This window comes from Petromyzon marinus, unplaced genomic scaffold (assembly GCF_048934315.1).
Source record: "Petromyzon marinus isolate PM22_M1 ecotype Great Lakes invasive population unplaced genomic scaffold, UKy_Petmar_22M1.pri1.0 PM_Scaffold_341, whole genome shotgun sequence".
NCBI classification, from domain to species: Eukaryota; Metazoa; Chordata; class Hyperoartia; order Petromyzontiformes; family Petromyzontidae; genus Petromyzon; species Petromyzon marinus.
In genome coordinates, this window is record NW_027423326.1 from 20,593 (window position 1) to 27,500 (window position 6,908).

The 6,908-nt window shown below is 47.4% G+C and overlaps 1 protein-coding gene across 2 annotated transcripts in view; it reads right to left on the reverse strand.

The window, feature by feature from the left end:
• Positions 1 to 5,921: 5,921 nt before the first annotated feature.
• Positions 5,922 to 6,908, reverse strand: part of LOC116936961 (uncharacterized) — a 44,736-nt gene continuing 43,749 nt past the window's right edge. For both annotated transcript variants that reach the window (XM_076064166.1, XM_076064164.1), the window contains exon 16: positions 5,922 to 6,908. This exon is cut by the window's right edge. The gene's annotated coding sequence lies outside the window, so the exon portion shown is untranslated.

Consider the following 6,908-nt stretch of genomic DNA (forward strand, 5'->3'; position numbering starts at 1 on the left):
TCCTGTAGATGTAGATGCCACTGGTTCTTCACGTTCTGTAGATGTAGATGCCACTGGTTCTTCACGTTCTGTAGATGTAGATGCCACTGGTTCTTCACGTTCTGTAGATGTAGATGCCACTGGTTCTTCACGTTCTGCGGATGTAGATGCCACTGGTTCTTCACGTTCTGCGGATGTAGATGCCACTGGTTCTTCACGTTCTGTAGATGTAGATGCCACTGGTTCTTCACGTTCTGCGGATGTAGATGCCACTGGTTCTTCACGTTCTGCAGATGTAGATGCTGTTGGTCCTGCAGATGTAGATGCCACTGGTTCTTCACGTCCTGCAGATGTAGATGCCACTTGTTCTTCACGTCCTGTAGATGTAGATGCCACTGGTTCTTCACGTTCTGCGGATGTAGATGCTGTTGGTCCTGCAGATGTAGATGCCATTGGTTCTTCACGTTCTGCAGTTGTAGATGCCACTGGTTCTTCACGTTCTGTAGATGTAGATGCCACTGGTTCTTCACGTTCTGTAGATGTAGATGCCGCTGGTTCTTCACGTTCTGTAGATGTAGATGCCGCTGGTTCTTCACGTCCTGTAGATGTAGATGCCACTGGTTCTTCGCGTTCTGTAGATGTAGATGCCACTGGTTCTTCCCGTTCTGTAGATGTAGATGCCACTGGTTCTTCACGTCCTATAGATGTAGATGCCACTGGTTCTTCACGTTCTGTAGATGTACATGCCACTGGTTCTTCACGTTCTGTAGATGTAGATGCCACTGGTTCTTCACGTCCTATAGATGTAGATGCCACTGGTTCTTCACGTTCTGCAGATGTAGATGCCACTGGTTCTTCACGTGCTACAGATGTAGATACCACTGGTTATTCACGTTCTGCAGATGTAGATGCCACTGGTTCTTCACGTCCTGTAGATGTAGATGCCACTGGTTCTTCACGTCCTGTAGATGTAGATGCCACTGGCTCTTCACGTGCTACAGATGTAGATACCACTGGTTATTCACGTTCTGCAGATGTAGATGCCACTGGTTCTTCACGTCCTGTAGATGTAGATGCCACTGGTTCTTCACGTCCTGTAGATGTAGATGTCACTAGTTCTTCACGTTCTGTAGATGTAGATGCCACTGGTTCTTCACGTCCAGTAGATGTAGATGCCACTGGTTCTTCACGTTCTGTAGATGTAGATGCCGCTGGTTCTTCACGTCCTGTAGATGTAGATACCACTGGTTATTCACGTTCTGCAGATGTAGATGCCACTGGTTCTTCACGTTCTGTAGATGTAGATGCCACTGGTTCTTCACGTTCTGTAGATGTAGATGCCACTGGTTCTTCACGTTCTGTAGATGTAGATGCCACTGGTTCTTCACGTTCTGTAGATGTAGATGCCACTGGTTCTTCACGTTCTGTAGATGTAGATGCCACTGGTTCTTCACGTCCAGTAGATGTAGATGCCACTGGCTCTTCACGTTCTGTAGATGTAGATGTCACTGGTTCTTCACGTTCTGTAGATGTAGATGCCACTGGTTCTTCACGTCCTGTAGATGTAGATGCCACTGGTTCTTCACGTTCTGTAGATGTAGATGCCACTGGTTCTTCACGTCCTGTAGATGTAGATGCCACTGGTTCTTCACGTCCTGTAGATGTAGATGCCACTGGTTCTTCACGTTCTGTAGATGCCACTGGTTCTTCACGTTCTACAGATATAGATGCTGCTGGTTCTGCAGATGTAGATGCTACTGGTTCTTCACGTTCTGTAGATGCCACTGGTTCTTCACGTTCTGTAGATGTAGATGCTGCTGGTTCTGCAGATGTAGATGCCACTGGTTCTTCACGTTCTACAGATGTAGATGCTGTTGGTCCTGCAGATGTAGATGCCACTGGTTCTTCACGTTCTACATATGTAGATGCCACTGGTTCTGCAGATGTAGATGCCACTGGTTCTTCACGTCCTGTAGATGTACATGCCACTAGTTCTTCACGTTCTGTAGATGTAGATGCCGCTGGTTCTTCACGTCCTGTAGATGTAGATACCACTGGTTCTTCACGTTCTGCAGATGTAGATGCCACTGGATCTTCACGTCCTGTAGATGTAGATGCCACTGGTTCTTCACGTTCTGCAGATGTAGATGCCACTGGTTCTTTACGTTCTGCAGATGTAGATGCCACTGGTTCTTCACGTTCTGTAGATGCCGCTGGTTCTTCACGTCCTGTAGATGTAGATGCCACTGGTTCTTCACGTTCTGTAGATGTACATGCCACTGGTTCTTCACGTTCTGTAGATGTAGATGCCACTGGTTCTTCACGCTCTGCAGATGTAGATGCCACTGGTTCTTCACGTCCTGTAGATGTAGATGCCACTGGTTCTTCACGTTCTGTAGATGTAGATGCCACTGGTTCTTCACGTTCTGTAGATATAGATGCCACTGGTTCTTCACGTTCTGTAGATGTAGATGCCACTGGTTCTTCACGTTCTGCGGATGTAGATGCCACTGGTTCTTCACGTTCTGCGGATGTAGATGCCACTGGTTCTTCACGTTCTGTAGATGTAGATGCCACTGGTTCTTCACGTTCTGTAGATGTAGATGCCGCTGGTTCTTCACGTTCTGTAGATGTAGATGCCGCTGGTTCTTCACGTCCTGTAGATGTAGATACCACTGGTTCTTCACGTTCTGTAGATGTAGATGCCACTGGTTCTTCACGTTCTGTAGATGTAGATGCCGCTGGTTCTTCACGTTCTGTAGATGTAGATACCACTGGTTCTTCACGTTCTGTAGATGTAGATGCCGCTGGTTCTTCACGTCCTGTAGATGTAGATACCACTGGTTATTCACGTTCTGCAGATGTAGATGCCACTGGTTCTTCACGTCCTGTAGATGTAGATGCCACTGGTTCTTCACGTTCTGCAGATGTAGATGCCACTGGTTCTTCACGTTCTGCAGATGTAGATGCCACTGGTTCTTCACGTTCTGTAGATGACGCTGGTTCTTCACGTCCTGTAGATGTAGATGCCACTGGTTCTTCACGTTCTGTAGATGTACATGCCACTGGTTCTTCACGTTCTGTAGATGTAGATGCCACTGGTTCTTCACGCTCTGCAGATGTAGATGCCACTGGTTCTTCACGTCCTGTAGATGTAGATGCCACTGGTTCTTCACGTTCTGTAGATGTAGATGCCACTGGTTCTTCACGTTCTGTAGATGTAGATGCCACTGGTTCTTCACGTTCTGTAGATGTAGATGCCACTGGTTCTTCACGTTCTGCGGATGTAGATGCCACTGGTTCTTCACGTTCTGCGGATGTAGATGCCACTGGTTCTTCACGTTCTGTAGATGTAGATGCCACTGGTTCTTCACGTTCTGCGGATGTAGATGCCACTGGTTCTTCACGTTCTGCAGATGTAGATGCTGTTGGTCCTGCAGATGTAGATGCCACTGGTTCTTCACGTCCTGCAGATGTAGATGCCACTTGTTCTTCACGTCCTGTAGATGTAGATGCCACTGGTTCTTCACGTTCTGCGGATGTAGATGCTGTTGGTCCTGCAGATGTAGATGCCATTGGTTCTTCACGTTCTGCAGTTGTAGATGCCACTGGTTCTTCACGTTCTGTAGATGTAGATGCCACTGGTTCTTCACGTTCTGTAGATGTAGATGCCGCTGGTTCTTCACGTTCTGTAGATGTAGATGCCGCTGGTTCTTCACGTCCTGTAGATGTAGATGCCACTGGTTCTTCGCGTTCTGTAGATGTAGATGCCACTGGTTCTTCCCGTTCTGTAGATGTAGATGCCACTGGTTCTTCACGTCCTATAGATGTAGATGCCACTGGTTCTTCACGTTCTGTAGATGTACATGCCACTGGTTCTTCACGTTCTGTAGATGTAGATGCCACTGGTTCTTCACGTCCTATAGATGTAGATGCCACTGGTTCTTCACGTTCTGCAGATGTAGATGCCACTGGTTCTTCACGTGCTACAGATGTAGATACCACTGGTTATTCACGTTCTGCAGATGTAGATGCCACTGGTTCTTCACGTCCTGTAGATGTAGATGCCACTGGTTCTTCACGTCCTGTAGATGTAGATGCCACTGGCTCTTCACGTGCTACAGATGTAGATACCACTGGTTATTCACGTTCTGCAGATGTAGATGCCACTGGTTCTTCACGTCCTGTAGATGTAGATGCCACTGGTTCTTCACGTCCTGTAGATGTAGATGTCACTAGTTCTTCACGTTCTGTAGATGTAGATGCCACTGGTTCTTCACGTCCAGTAGATGTAGATGCCACTGGTTCTTCACGTTCTGTAGATGTAGATGCCGCTGGTTCTTCACGTCCTGTAGATGTAGATACCACTGGTTATTCACGTTCTGCAGATGTAGATGCCACTGGTTCTTCACGTTCTGTAGATGTAGATGCCACTGGTTCTTCACGTTCTGTAGATGTAGATGCCACTGGTTCTTCACGTTCTGTAGATGTAGATGCCACTGGTTCTTCACGTTCTGTAGATGTAGATGCCACTGGTTCTTCACGTTCTGTAGATGTAGATGCCACTGGTTCTTCACGTCCAGTAGATGTAGATGCCACTGGCTCTTCACGTTCTGTAGATGTAGATGTCACTGGTTCTTCACGTTCTGTAGATGTAGATGCCACTGGTTCTTCACGTCCAGTAGATGTAGATGCCACTGGTTCTTCACGTTCTGTAGATGTAGATGTCACTGGTTCTTCACGTTCTGTAGATGTAGATGCCACTGGTTCTTCACGTTCTGTAGATGTAGATGCCACTGGTTCTTCACGTTCTGTAGATGTAGATGCCACTGGTTCTTCACGTTCTGTAGATGTAGATGTCACTGGTTCTTCACGTTCTGTAGATGTAGATGCCACTGGTTCTTCACGTTCTGTAGATGTAGATGTCACTGGTTCTTCACGTTCTGTAGATGTAGATGCCACTGGTTCTTCACGTTCTGTAGATGTAGATGTCACTGGTTCTTCACGTTCTGTAGATGTAGATGCCACTGGTTCTTCACGTTCTGTAGATGTAGATGCCACTGGTTCTTCACGTTCTGTAGATGTAGATGCCACTGATTCTTCACGTTCTGTAGATGTAGATGCCACTGGTTCTTCACGTTCTGCAGATGTAGATGCCACTGGTTCTTCACGTTCTGTAGATGTAGATGCCACTGGTTCTTCACGTTCTGTAGATGTAGATGCCACTGGTTCTTCACGTTCTGCAGATGTAGATGCCACTGGTTCTTCACGTTCTGTAGATGTAGATGCCACTGGTTCTTCAAGTTCTGTAGATGTAGATGCCACTGGTTCTTCACGTTCTGCAGATGTAGATGCCACTGGTTCTTCACGTTCTACAGATGTAGATGCCACTGGTTCTTCAAGTTCTGTAGATGTAGATGCCACTGATTCTTCACGTTCTGTAGATGTAAATGCCACTGGTTCTTCACGTTCTGCAGATGTAGATGCCACTGGTTCTTCACGTTCTGTAGATGTAGATGCCACTGGTTCTTCACGTTCTGCAGATGTAGATGCCACTGGTTCTTCACGTTCTGTAGATGTAGATGCCACTGTTTCTTCAAGTTCTGTAGATGTAGATGCCACTGGTTCTTCACGTTCTGCAGATGTAGATGCCACTGGTTCTTCACGTTCTACAGATGTAGATGCCACTGGTTCTTCAAGTTCTGTAGATGTAGATGCCACTGGTTCTTCACGTTCTACAGATGTAGATGCCACTGGTTCTTCAAGTTCTGCAGATGTAGATGCCACTGGTTCTTCACACTCTGCGTGGTCACTGCGTGTTCGTTATCTACGCCGGCCTTCCGCCTAATGGTTTAGTGCTGTAGGGGGCAGGGGGGGGGCTGATCCCACGGTCAAGGGTCAAGGGTCAAGATTCAAACGTCAGAAGGCTCAAAAGACTGGGGTGAGGTTGTAATAAACCACGCGTTTATTCAGAGTCGTGACCTAGCAGCCCGCTCCTCACAAACTCCACGCACTTCTTTGGTGACGATGAAGACTTCGTGTCTCCCTGTGTCCGCGTTTGTGTCTGTGTGTGTGTGTCTCAAGGTGCACGTGGCCTGGCACAAGCGTCGTGGTGACGTCACAGCCACTTCGTGGCGAATGGCGGTTGTTGTTCTTGTGTGTATGTGTGTGTTTACGTGTGTGTGTCTGTGTGTGTGTCTGTGTGTGTCTGTGTGTGTCTGTGTGTGTCTGTCTGTGTGTGTCTGTGTGTGTATGTCTGTGTCTGTGTGTGTGTCTGTGTGTGTCTGTGTGTGTGTCTGTGCGTGTGTGTCTGTGTACGTGTGTGTGCACGTGTGTGTGTGCACGTGTGTGTGTGTACATGTGTGTGTGTACATGTGTGTGTGTGCACGTGTGTGTGCATGTGTGTGTGTGTGTACACTGTGTGTGTGTGTACACTGTGTGTGTGTATACACTGTGTGTGTGTACACTGTGTGTGTATGTGTGTGTACACTGTGTGTGTGTGTAGACTGTGTGTGTGTACACTGTGTGTGTGTACACTGTGTATGTGTACACTGTGTGTGTGTACACTGTGTGTGTGTGTACACTGTGTGTGTATGTGTGTGTACACTGTGTGTGTGTACACTGTGTGTGTGTACACTGTGTGTACACTGTGTGTACACTGTGTGTGTGTGTACACTGTGTGTGTGTGTACACTGTGTGTGTGTACACTGTGTGTGTGTACACTGTGTGTGTGTGTGTACACTGTGTGTGTGTACACTGTGTGTGTGTGTACACTGTGTGTGTGTACACTGTGTGTGTGTGTGTACACTGTGTGTGTGTACACTGTGTGTGTGTGTACACTGTGTGTGTCTGTGTGTGTGTAGTGTAGCAGGTAGCGCTACGCTGCGCTACGAATCCGGCGACCCGAGTTTGATTCCCGCTCACGGCCA